The sequence below is a fragment of the Ursus americanus genome, chromosome 12 (assembly GCF_024610735.1).
Source record: "Ursus americanus isolate L20-20 chromosome 12, mUrsAme1.1.p, whole genome shotgun sequence".
In the NCBI taxonomy this organism is placed as follows: Eukaryota; Metazoa; Chordata; class Mammalia; order Carnivora; family Ursidae; genus Ursus; species Ursus americanus.
Genome location: NC_142138.1, coordinates 19,044,418 through 19,058,404, shown reverse-complemented (window position 1 = coordinate 19,058,404; position 13,987 = coordinate 19,044,418). Strand labels below are relative to the sequence as shown.

General features: G+C 39.7%; 1 long non-coding RNA gene across 1 annotated transcript; it reads right to left on the bottom strand.

Annotated features, from left to right (window-relative positions):
* Positions 1-239: 239 nt before the first annotated feature.
* LOC148109151 (uncharacterized) lies at positions 240-13,729 on the bottom strand. Its single transcript, XR_015726255.1, has 3 exons — positions 13,536-13,729; positions 6,770-6,854; positions 240-1,145 (listed from the first exon to the last, which is right to left on the bottom strand). It is a non-coding gene; the product is annotated as an uncharacterized LOC148109151 (long non-coding RNA).
* Between the last annotated feature and the right edge of the window lie 258 nt (positions 13,730-13,987).

The window sequence follows — 13,987 nt, the reverse complement described above, 5'->3', positions numbered from 1 at the left end:
ACACTCTGGGAAGCTGAGTATAGTGGGAGGATTGCTGCTTATGATTATAGATACTACCCTCCTCTTAACACACTCAGAGGCTGCATTGGCTTTAAATATGTGTGTGATACACACACATATACATAGTGTTCTTTTGTTTAAAAAATAATGCAGATTTATTAAAATCTGGAAAATAAAGAATAGAACAGTGTAAAGAAAACAATTCTTAGACACACCATTCGAAGAAAAGCACTCAACAATTTGCAATAATTCCTTTATTTTTGTCTGTAAATAAGTTTTTGTAGAGTGTGAGAAAGGATTATATAGTGGAAATATACTTACACACATTCACATACACCCCACTTTTCACCAGTATTAAATCATAAAATATTTCTATATTATTACATTACCTTACAAATGTCATTTTAAATGGTGCTGTGTCAACTATTCTGCTGCTATTGAGAGTAAGGTTTGGGAGGCCTAAACAAGTAAGAGATTAGTTTTTTTCAGATAAAAAGTCTGGAGATGGGAAGTTGCTGAAAATGCTTGAACTAGCTTTTTCCTCATGGTTGCAATATAATTACTGTAGCTCCTACCAATACATTTCTGTGCAAGGCAAGAAGAACAGGGAAACTGTGTACCACATCTATCCTTCCTATTTATCAGGAAAAGCCAAAGCCTTCCCAGTGCCCTCCGCAGACTTCCACTTAGGAATCCTTGACCAGACTATCTATGACCAGTGCTAGTAGAAAAACACCTGGAAAAGTGAGCATTTAATTTTTCCAGTTGAATAGGGTTGAAGCAAGCAAGGGAAATTGGGTGCCTTTCCACATCCCATCAAGTTAATTCCATTCCATTTGATTCTCAGCTCTTTAAAAGAAAATTATAGAAACTTTCATAAAGACTCTTTCTTCTTTTTGCTTCCTGGTTTATGAAAATCAACCAGATAAACAAACAGTGATTCTTAATCAAGAAGTTTGTAGAGAGATTTTTGTTTGCCACGAAACAAACAGTGGTGCTCTTGTCTTTGTGGAGCAGGGATCAAGGCTGATGAACATCCTTCCATGCGCAGGAAAGCTGCACAATGACCTGTCCAGCCCCAAAGGCCAATAGTGTCTTTATTGACTTCAATTCAGTGGGAGTCATGGAAATTCCTTCATTAGATACTGGGAAAGAAGAAAGGCCAGAAGGAAGGAAGGAGGGAGGGAGAGGTGGGGAGAGACGGATGGATGGAGGAGAAGAAAATGAACATTTTGTTATTAAACACCGTAAATGACAGAAGACAGAGAATACTTCTCAATGATGAGGTACAACCCTGCACATACTACTTTCTTCTTCCTAACCCGCAATTTATATCATATTAGTATATACAGATAAGATCATTTAAACTGCCCCTCTAGAGAAGTATTTAAGAAAAGGAATGGGAATAGATCTTTACTCTTTCTGGCTTTCAAAGGACTCCTCCTGGGACTTTGGGAACCTGACATTGTTTGCAATTTGTTCTTCCCTGGAGGAGGTTAGGAAAAATACAAAGGCCCAAGACAGGTACTGCTCTGTGTTTAATGATGATAGGCAGAGGTGGGAAAGCACAGATCAGCTTTTTCCTCTCGGCAGAGCCTGGGCTATTAGGAGAAGGGAATTTAGTGTTTGATTTGCCCATTCTCCATTCCTCATCGAGGCTTCGGTCCCAAATTGCTAAACCTCCATTCAACAGTTAAATTAAACATAACTAACTTTGTTGATACTATTTCACAGCCGAATAACTTGATATTCATACTCTTTGTGTGTTCAATAAGTACAGCGCTCAGACACATTTTTAAGTCTCAGCTGGTGATGAATTCTGCTGAGCTAAACTTGTGTTTCACAGGATTCTGCTCAGCTGAGACGGGGTACGCTATTACACTGTAAAAATAAGCTTCAAGCCATAATTTTGATGGGCCCCTCACAGCAAGGAAGCATCCCTCTTACCCTCCTCCCTCCTCTTAGCAGCGACTCCCATTTGCCACTTACACATCCTAACCTAAAGGAATCCCATGCAGATGATAGTCCTTCTACACCACTGCCTCCAAGGTGCCAAGAGTGCTAAACTTGGACTCCCAAGCCCTCTGTGTTTGCCCCTCTCTACCTCTGCAGGGACTGGGGACCATAAGCAGGCTGCTTAATCTCTGGTAGTCAGGTTCCATATTTGGCAGATAGGGGAGATAAAAACCCTGTCTTTCTACCTCACACATTCCCTGTAAGCTCAAGTTATACCAAGTACTGAAAACATGCTGCAAACTGTCAGATGTTATTCACTATTATTTACATTTTTACCTATAATTGGAGTTCTATCCTGTAAACATAACAGGAAGTGCCTAATAAATATTTGAAATGAATAATAAATTCCTGTGTTCATTTATTCATCAAACATGTATTGGGCACCTTCTATGTACGAAGGCCTGTGCTAAATGCTATGGGTATAAAGAAAGACATTGTGTTCTAGTTTGAGAGATAAAGAAATAAATACAATACAGTGAGATCCATACTACATAATGGAGACATATACAAGGTTTTTGAGCATATGACATTTTGCCCAAGTGAGCAAGGACCATTTCACTGAGAGGGTGACTACTGGGGGGGGGGGGAACTTCACAAAATTGTACCCAGCAATCTGCTAATAAACATTCTTTCCTTTAATTGTCACAGCAGCCCTGTGAAGTAGGTATTATATCTGTTTTATAAGTGGCAAAGCCAAGGCCTATATAACTCACACAAGTTCCCAAAGCTGGGAAGAGAGGAGCCTGGATTCCAAAGGCCATGGTCTTCATCAGGAGGCTAGGCCTTCTCTGTTCCTTGTGGCCTCTGTACACTCAGCTCACAGAGAGGGAAAAAGCATGTCCATTTTGCTGTACAACAGTGATTTAAAAATTATCTTAAAACTTCTTAGGTGACATCAATTATGAGTTACCAAAAGCTATGCAAATTATCTTTTTTAAAAAACAGGATATGGAGGTTATCGTAAGCATATATGGATATCTCCCTGAACCCAAAAGCAAGAAGTGCAGTTGGGTCTCTAAGGAACTGGAACTAAGTACTGAAAACCACAGACAAGGCAGATTCTCTCCCTTCTACCCATCTCTTTCTGGCTGTGCTCCATTGTCTTCATTTTTCCATTATATTCATTATTCTCTCTCTTCAGACCAGCTGTCCTTGCTTCTCCAAGACCAAGGCAGGAGATGGCCACCCACGCTTTGCATGCAGTTCAAGCAATCCCAGGAGACTAACACCTCTAAATCTCAATTTCAAATTCCCAGAAGAGGGAATCTGGTTGGCCCAGCTTGGGTTAACTGTCTGTGTCCTGAAGTGTGAGCTGTACATAATGATTTCCTTCCAAAGAGACAGCATGGAAAAAGGGGTAGGGAGAGTAGAGAAACCTGACAAACAGTACCTCAGCCAGATAGTCAAGGTCAACATCAAAGTAAGAAGTCATGTTGATAGTGTGCATCTTTGATATGATGTGATGAAAATGGCACCTTACCTTTGTGGTCTTCCTCCTCAAAATCCATAACCTCTTTCCGATCATGAGAAAAAGATCAGAAAAATCCCAATTGAAGGACATTTTACAAAATACCTGACCAAAATACCATTCTACAAAATACCCTCGAATCTACCAAGTTCATCAAAACCGAGAAAGTCTGAGAAACTGTCACAGTGAAGAGAAAACTAAGGAAATAATGAGCACTAAATGCAGTGTTACGGTATCTTGGATAAGATCCTAGGACAGAAAAAAGACTCATTTAGAAACTAAGGAAATTTAAAATATGGATTTCATTAATAAGAATGTATTAATATTGGTTCATTTATTGTAGCAAATATACCATACTGATAAAAGACATTAATTGTAAGGAAACTGGGTTGGGAGGTATACGGGAACTCTGTGCTATCTTTGCAGTTTTTCCATAAATCCACAACTCTTTTAAACTGAAAAGTTCATTAAAACACAGTATTACATGCTTCCTCTGTACCAATCACTATGCTAGATACTTTACACACTGTAATGACTAAAACTGAAAGGTTCTTCTCAAATTATTCTGTCCCCTTACCTACCTACCAAGATTTATACCAAACGTCATTTGAGTTAAGGGAAAATGTAAAGATTCAGTGCAGTCCTGAATCACAGCAGGCAGTCAGTAAATATTTGCTGATGTAAACTAATACTTACTATTCACAAGAGAGGCTCCATGTTAGCACTCAGAGACGCTACCTTGCCTGGGCCTGGTGTGGGTCAGTGGGAGTGCTGCCTTTGGACATGGATGATTTCAAATGGCTCACTCTTCTCTTCTTAGTAGAAAGTTAGTCCCTTCCCAGGCTGCCAGTGATCACTAAGAGATAACCAAGGGGGCCTGGGCCAGCCACTGAAGGACGTTCATTCCAATAATCCTTTAGTCCTGGCCTGGCAATTCTGAATGGGACCTAGACCTCATCAGTGTTTTATGACCTTTAGGGGACCTATCCTTGCTTCTCTCAGGACAGTCTTATAAAACCTTTCAAAGGACAAGAGCTTCTTGTCATGATTAACCTTTGGAATGAGCACTAAAAATAATTTTGCATTCACTTTAATAGTTCAGGTTTTAAGGGGAAAGACAGATGGGTGTGGCTTCTTTAAGCATTTTCTTTTCCAAAGCAGTGGAGAGGGACAGAAAGACCCAGAAGGAGTTTCTGGCTGTTGAGCTGAGATTTAAACATTTTAACCATTTTCCACACCCTTTGTTCTCCCTTCTACTGTCTCTGTTCAAAGCGATTTTAATTTAGGTACTGAATATTAACTGATGAACTAATTCCTCAGGAAAAATACCATTAATCCATCAGGACTGTTCATCCCATTTTTTAAAAACTACCCTTAAACATCTTCTGTTTTAATAAATGACTGAATCCTATGTGTGGTTTGTAGAGTCTTAATGAACTTGGGAATTTGAAATGCTCCTTGCAGTTTATTTTCAGCACTATCACATAGAAAAACGTACAGCTCTTCACAGTCCTGCCAGAGTTTTCTCATAAAAAGGGACCAAGCTAAGTCCTGTTGACATTGGACATTAACATCACTACACCACTTGGGTGAGTTTGTACCCTGAAACCTGAAGCAGCCCTGTCTGCCACCTGCACACCTGCGGGATAGGATAGTAAGCAGTCCCTCTCCACCAACACCCCAATCATGGAATTTGGAACCTCGAGGCTGAACAATTCCATCCTCAATCCCTGGAGACCCATCCCCTATGTCCTAGTTTTCACTCTTGTTATATAAGCACACATATCAGTGTTTAACTAGGAGCTTCTCTCGAGGTAATGATTTACTCATCTCCAGTTCACCCACAGTGCTTGCGCAATGCCCATGCAGAGTACACACATGCACACTTACTAAACACAAGGGCAAAGATATAGGAGCCCTGCACATACCTAGTTGGTGCCAAAGTCACTGCTACAGGCATGGATGGCGCTTAATGCTTAGACAGGTAGCAAGTGGGATTTAAAAAAGAGCATCTCCCGCGTATGCTCACTCTGACTGGGCAATGATATAATTTCCAGTCTCACGTCTCTATTTCAGACCACATATGGCAGTAATATTGGCTCTTCCCCACCTCAGCCTAACCATGACTAAACAGGTTGATGGATGTCATGCATCTTATCATCATACATGCATATTTTTAAATATAATTCACTTTTGATCTGCACCCTTGTGCAGTGGCGAATGAAAACAGTTAAGATTTCTTCCACTGTCTGCCTTTAAATGTATTAAACAGCCCTGCTGTCAATAGATTATATTCTTGTACAATGATAATAGCCCCCAAAACTAAGAGGCCTTGTCAGGAATTGCAGTTGTCACAGTTTGATGGGAATGATTTTACTTGGGGTTCGTCTGCTGCACAATCATCTCATAATCTGGATATACATCACAGCATGACATGTAAATTTCCTGCTACTCTGCTTTCATTTCCAGAGGCAGCAATCAAATGAAAACCACTCAACCTCACCCAAATGTATAAATAATTTTCATTCAAACATATTAACAGTCAAAATATGAGAATTTATCACAGAGTGCTAGGCCTTTTAAGAAGCAATAAAGACTTTACTTTTTAAGCATATTTCTCCTTAGAAAAGTAATATGAATAGTAACTTGCAATTTAAAAATCGCATTTGAAAGTCCACATAGCAACCACCTAATCTGCAAACTTAAGGGATGCAGGTGCTTTGCCTTAGGTTCAATGCTTGGAGGAAAAGGGATGAGGGAAATATTGTGTAATAGAATTGCATGTGGATTACTAATCACCTACGTGAAAATACCAATGTCTAAAAAGGCTGATTTATTTCATCTTTACTAAAAATACCTTTTGTGCTGCACAATCAAGAGTAGATTACTTTCTCTAAAATAAAAGTACCTTATCCAGCAGCGATTTGGATAATATAACAAATTATACTTCTTTTTCTTCTAATAAACATTAGATTTTAATTGAAAGCAACCTCCTTGGTGAGGAGGGAAGCCCATCAAATTGCAGCCGTGGATATGGCTGGCTTTCTCCCACTGCAGGCTGAGTTTCAGCCACACCAGCTGTCAGTTAGCAGGGAAGGGAGAGACATAGTTACGATTGAATAAAAAAAAATATTTGTCTTTGGTGCTCAGATATGAAATCAAATGAAAAGTGCTGGGCCGCCCCTTGGCCTGGTACAAGGTGAGTAGGGGGATGGCTGCAGGGAGTACACGTGAAGGAGAGGACAAGAGCAGCAGAGTGCTCACCACTGGAGCCTGGGGACTTACCAAGCTTGCCTGTGTAATTTCCCTGGGAAGCTGCTTCCAGACGAAGCCTTCAGATGCGAACTTCAGGCCCGGCCAGATGGAGGTGCTAAAAGACATCATTTGACCAATAAGGCACTATGTTGACAAGAGTTTATTAGATATGAAGCAAAACCCAAAAAGGAATATAATACTCTGGCACATTTCATTCAATAATCAATCCACTCATATTTCCAAAAGGTACCTATATTTTAGAGAAGGCAACACTTTGTCTCTGGGTAAAAGTCTAATTTAAAGATTTCTGTTATATCCTTGAAGGCAGCTGAGGAGGGGAGGGTGGCTCAAAAGTAAGGGTTGGGGAGGCGAGTTTAGGATGGACGGCAATCTACTTTTACCATTGATGCTAGCACCTAAAACTTTTGCTGCCTCACTTTAAATTTTTATAGCCTTATCTTCCCCCTTCCTGCCCCCCCCCCCCACCATGTGCAAAAACTGCTAAGATGACAATTTTCCCTATCTCCCCAGTAAGTGTGTCTGCAGAAGTAGAAGTACCATAACCCGGGGTACAGCAAGCTCAGCCATTTGAAATAAAACTTTGCAGTACTAATGTTTTTGTAACTGCTTTCATATTGTAATGATATTTTTCCAAGCACTGGTTTTATTTGATCTTAAATACCTTTTTGGGAAAGTCCAGTGAGCTGACTCTAATAAAATCATGCTATTGAAAAAAGGTTTAAGTAGAATGTTCAGAATAAATTACAAAACTGCATGCAAGAATACCAGCTAGTGCTGCAATAAAAAGCTGAAAATGAGTATTCTTGCAATATATTTTAAAGAAGTAGTATACTTTTTTTGTCCATTTTTTTTCATTGAATGTTTCATAACAGAATGCCTCCATGTCGTGAAAGGAGGGGAATGCATACCAAATGAACAAACTGCGGAAAAAATTGCATTTAAGGGGAAAAAAAACCTTGACTTTTTGGGGGAGTATAGAATATATTTCATTTCATTTTCAATAACTGTTGGAAGATAATAGGAAATGTAATTTCTTTCCATTTGCTATGCCAAAATACTTAAATTACATCATACTTATCCTGTCATATTTTCCCCCAACATATTCAGAACTCTTTAATGGATTTTGCATTCCTTATATATGCACTAAGGAATGGATCTGCTTTAAAAAAACAGAGGTGTCCAGTAGTAGAGATCTCAGGGAAACTGTTGGATGATCTGGGTGGAAGACACAGGCAATTGTGTACTGACTTTCTTATAATGAAGCAGAAGTAAGGAGCTCATGCAAGATGGAGGTGAATGTATCCTCCTCATTAGTCTTGAAATCCCAGGTTCAGTGAAATCATCAGCCCCTTCCTTAGTCCTTCCACCCCACAGAACAGTTTCACAAAAATTGGATGCTGAAAGAGCAAAGGACTGGATGACAAATTTCTCCTGTGGCACTGCAGTACCTGCCATTTGAGAGTCTACTGTGTTCTGGGCATTGAGTCAAGCATTGAGCTTCAGGTTCTATAAGGAACAATATTTATGTAAATCTAATTAACTTACAAACCCAAATTCACATCTCTCACCTCCAAGTAAAACAAAAGCAATCATTCCCATCCTATGGAGAGAAACTGGAGCAAAGAAAAGGTGGCCATAGTATGATGGACAAAATCTAGAATATGATGGACACTATTGGTGGCCTACCCAGCATTCCTTTTCCTCATCCATCTTCCTTCCTAACAGAATCTGATTTTCTTCAGGAATCTATTTCTCCTATACACAGCCATGCACCTCAGGAGAATCTGACCCAACCTGCTTCTAAGTTACAGATTGACTGGTCATGAGCAGCCATGTTCCCTTTGCCATTAATGAGTTTGAGAAAGGGCATGGGACCCTGACCAGTGAAGTGGGAGAGGAAGTCGGCTGGGGCTCCTTCACAGAAGAGTTTTCTTGCCAACCAAAGAAGTGGTCTCTCTTTCTTCCTCTGGAGATTTGGTTGTCTGATGTAACTCCTTAAAATGTAGCAGCCACTCTGCCTAAGATGAACTAATACCAGTGATGGCAGAAATAATGCTGGATTGGTTTCCTAGGGTGACTGTAACAAAGTGCCACAAACTGGGTGTCTTAAGCCAACAAAAATTTATTGTCTCAGTTTGGGAGACTGGAAGTCTAAATCACAGTGTCAGCAGGGTCATGCGCTCTGTTGGCTTTAGGAAAGAATACTTCCTTGCCTCTTCTGTCTGGTGTTTGCCAGCAATCCTTGATGTTCCTTGTCTTGTAGATGCGTCACTCCAGTCATATGGCTGTCTTCTCCCTCTGTGTCTTCACACTGCCCTACCTCTGGGAATGTCTGTCTCTTTGTCCAATATTCCTTTATTGTAAGAATGGCAATAACACTGATTTAAAGCCCATTCTAATAACCTCATTTTGACTGGATTACTTCTGTAAGACCCTCCCTTTTTTTTTTTTTTTTTTTTTTTTTTACAAATGCCACATTCTGAGGTACTAGGGGTTAGGACTTCAACATACCTTTTTGTGGGGAGGGGGACAAAATTCAACCCACAAATTGCCTAAATGTGGGCAAAATTTGTAACCTAAAAAAAAAAATTAAAAAAAAAATCTGAAGGTTGGATGGCCTTGATGACATCATTGAGGCTCTGAATTAACCAACCCTGAAACTGTTTTGCCTCAGAACTTGCCAGTATGTAGGATTTGCAGTATGTGAGAACCCTCTTCTGTATTCTTCAAGTCACTGTGTATTGAGGTTTGTTACTTGTAGCTGAACTCACCTTTGTTGATGCAACAGATGTTGGATAAAAACAGTCCTGATGGCACCATTTAATAGCTGTATGTCCTTGGGAAAAAAATCACACTCTCTAAGAATACTTTCTGTATCTCTAAATTGAGTCAAATGTTATCTCAGAGTTGCCACAAAGATTGATGAGATAATGCAAATAAACAGCATTATACAGAAAAGGTACTCAGTAGGTTGCTGTTAGGCTCTATTTATTTTTATTTTTATTTTTTTGAGAGGGAGAAGGAGAGAGAGTGGAGGAGGAGGGGCAGAGGGAGAGGGAGAAAGAGAATCTTTAGCAGGCTCCGTGCCCAGCATGGAGCCCGACATCGGGTTTGATCTCACTACCCTGAGTCATGACCTGAGCTGAAACCCAAGAGTCAGACACTTAACTGACTGAGCCACCCAGCATCCCATCTCTTTTTAGAGTGTTATGCTCTTTTTAAAAACTACCCATGTGACTCTGGAAGAATAAAAACAATACCATGCAATCTCGTTTTAAAGGGACTAATGAGAGGTGTCTGGGTAGCTCAGTTGGTTAAGCATCTGCCTTTGGCTCAGGTCGTGATCTCAGGGTCCTGGGATCGAGCCATGTGTCGGGATCCCTGCTCAGAGGGAAGTCTGCTTCTCCCTCTTCCTCTGCCTGTCCCCCCAACTTGTGCTCTCTCTCTCTCTGAAATAAATAAATAAAATCCTAAAAAAAAAAATAAAGGCACTAATGAGAACCAATCGTTCTTGATGGTTGTTAAATTTCAAAATATATCATTTTGCCCAGGTTCTTCACTTAGGCGTTCTGCACCTGTGCAAGCCTCTTTGAGGGCTTTGTGACAGTTGCCATCTATGAGAGGCACTTGACCTTAATGGTTAAAAGCACGGGCTCTTGAATCAAACCACATGGATTCAGATCTTGGTTCTGCTACTATGTGTGACCTGGAGTAAGTTATTTAACTTCTCTGTGCTTTGGTTTCTTCATCTCTAAAAAAGGGGAATGGCAATGATGACAGTAGTTTCTTACAGTATGCTTAAGAGAAATCAAAAGACATAGGTGATTAGTACAGTGTCTGGCATGTGGTAGGCAAGTTAAACACACACTCTGTTTTCCTTTCAATCTCCATTATTGTCTGCACTCACCTTGGGATGCTACCACCAGTGTATGTGTTTAAGAAGCACCTGTGATACTTGTTATAAATACAGATCCCACTATCCCTCCCCATTCCAGAGATTCGGATCCAGTAGGTCTGAGATGCACTTTTAACAAACACTCCAGATCACACAATGAGAAACTGTTTACTTTTTCTGATTGGAAGTCAAGAGACTTAGAAGGAGTTATTTATCTTGGAGATATGTAGTTCTCTTATTCTCCCTGTTAGTCTGAAAGCTTCTGGAAGGCAGAGCCATCATTATCTCACTGTCCCTTCCCTCCCACCCCACCACATATCTAGCACAGTATCTTGCTCACAATAACTCAGAAGTGTTTACTAAATCAATTTACAGTAACCTCAGATGGTATAGAAACTGAAGTGGTCAGGGAGAGGTAGGGGGATGGAGGTCAAGCAGAAGGAAAACCGTCTTAGCTAGCTATTTAGTAATTCCAAGAGATTCTGTTGGGACAGCTGTCCTGAGCCAGCCCCAGCACCAGATTTTGTTTCTGTGAGCCCACAAACAGTGTGACCCTAGATAGTAGAGTCACTAGGAAGCTCTGGGATTCCAGGCTGGCTTTACTTCCCAGATTTTTTCCAGCCTAGGGCACAGACCCCTAAGCCTAAAGCAAGCCTTTACACCAGGTGCAGAAGGACAAAGAGGTAAAAATGCCAAAAGAAAAGCTGAATTTGGGCTTCTTATTGTTATTGGGTCACTCAACTAATTAAACTTAGCTCTCTTAGGGGCAGTTTGAACAAAGAACATTTACAGGGCTGTTTTGTAAACTAAGTAATGTTAATACATAACAGCAATATATAGCTACTATTTATTGAATGACTAGATGGGCCAGGTGTTTTTCATGAATTATATCATTAAATTCTCAATAATTCATATAACTAATAATTGTTGAGCATCTATTATGTGCCAGGTTATCAACTAACAGCCAATATGATATCCTTATCAATATACATATATCTCATATATGACTATTTATAGGGAGAAATTTCCTAGAAAGACTGGGAAGCTGAAAAGTATAAAGCATTGGGACGATGTCTGACACATAGCAGGCACTTAATGTAAGCCATTATTATTATTATCATCATCATCATCATCAATTATAGAATATACACACTGTTACAGTGTTTTTTTCTGGAAACATTCTGGGTAAATATTTCTTCCTTTTGCTAATTTGTATTTACCAAATGTTCTACAATAAGTATGCAGTGCTATGGTAATAAAAAATAAGATTATTTTACTTGACGAGTTAGTAAGATATTTCCCTTCTGAATCCACACAGGAAAATCACACTGTCTTTGACAGCACCACCTAGTGGCTCCAACAGAGTGTGACTGAAGAAGATCCATTTTTTTCCCACCCCACCTCTTCTAGACACATTTTCAGAGACACTATGTATCAGGACCCATAGGAGGAAGCCTTGTGATATGTTCCATCTTCACACGGTATTCTACTTAATGTTTGGCCAATTGCTAGTACGCTTAATTTCTGTGCCCTTATTGGACTTAGAACTCTATTTTTTCATGATGGATGATTTTATTTCCTATCAGGCTTTGATCTTGGTACCTTTTTCTCACAGAAATACAATTTAGGGATCCAGCGACATCTATAACACACACCACACACACACAATGGAAATATTCTATTTCAGAAATATCCTTATACTATAGATATAAAAATTACTAGGCAAAAGTAAGGTTAATAGTATAAAAGCATTTATTGAGGACTTACTAAGTATCAGGCCTCAAGCAATGCTGCAATAGAAAGCTGAAAAAAGCATACTTCTTTTCCTCAATTAGCTCTTATGGGAGACTGATGTTTAATGCACTGTGACACAGCAACTCATGCATGAACTCATTCACACATTTGACATGTATTCATTGAGCATGTACTATGTAACAGGCACTATTCTAAGCACTGGGGAAATAGAAAAGAATGAAGTAAATAAAGTCCCTGCTTCTAGAGTTTACAATCTAATGGGGGAGAGATAATAAAACAATGAATATAAGATATAGTTGTGATAATAAATGCTACAAAAAATAAAGTGAGTTAAAGGAAATAGAGTATCAGGGTTGATGCTTATATAGGATACTCATTGAAAGCCTCTTTGGCCAGGAGTATTTGAGAAGAGGCCAGTAGGTGGTAAGGGAGTAAGCCATGTGGATATGAAGGAGGCAGTAGTAGTATATGCAAAGGTCCTGAGGTAGGATTGTGCTCCATGCACTGACAGAATAGCAAGAAGGTCCATATGGCTGAGCAAAATGAGCTAGGGAGAGAATAGCAAGTGATAATGAATTTGGGCCAGATTTTGTAGGACCTTGTTGGTGATGGCAAAGACCTTTAATTTGATTCAAGGGTTAATGGTAAATCATTGGCAGGTTTTGAGCAGAGGAGTGACCTTCTCTGACTTACATTTTAAAATATTATTTAGCTGCTTAGTAGGTATTAGACTGCAGGAGGACAAGAGTAGAAACAAAGAAAGCATGCAGTAATCAAGTGAACGAGTATCTGTGAAACAAGTGAATGCATGGATACAATATAAAAGTAGAACAGAAGAGATATGTTCAATTACATCTCTGTGTTACAAAGAAAGGCTCCTCATTGGAGGTGAGGCTGAAACAGGGATTTGCTTTTGATTTTCGGATTTGAATTTTTTGACAAGGAATGTTCTTCCATTAGGAGACCCACAATATCAATGTCTCTCTTTTGTGATGTAAATGTCCAAATCAATTCATTCATTAGTAGTTGCAAAATGGTGATATTCTCATTCTGTCTTTTCATTTATATTTATTAGCTGGAATACGTTTATAAAAAGAACCTTTCCTTCATCTTCTATTCACTTACCCAGTTGTATAATTCACATAGAAAAGGAAGATAAGGGGCGCCTGGGTGGCACAGCGGTTAAGCGTCTGCGGCTCAGGGCATGATCCCGGCGTTCTGGGATCGAGTCCCACATCGGGCTCCTCCGCTAGGAGCCTGCTTCTTCCTCTCCCACTCCCCCTGCTTGTGTTCCCTCTCTCGCTGGCTGTCTCTCTCTGTCAAAGAAATAAATAAAATCTTAAAAAAAAAAAAAAAGAAAAGAAAAGGAAGATAAATGCTTGATTTTTTCCCTTTATTTTCAGTTTTTGGAACAATGAGTTAATTGACTAGCATCTTCCCATGGTGCTTGCTTGTTTTCTCCCTCTTTTTCTTTCTTTCTCCTCCAATTCCTCTTCTGTCTTCCTCTCTTTCTCTCATCCTCTCTTTCACATGTTTCCTCTCTTCTTTCTTCCTTTCTCCCTTCCTCCCCCTTTTGT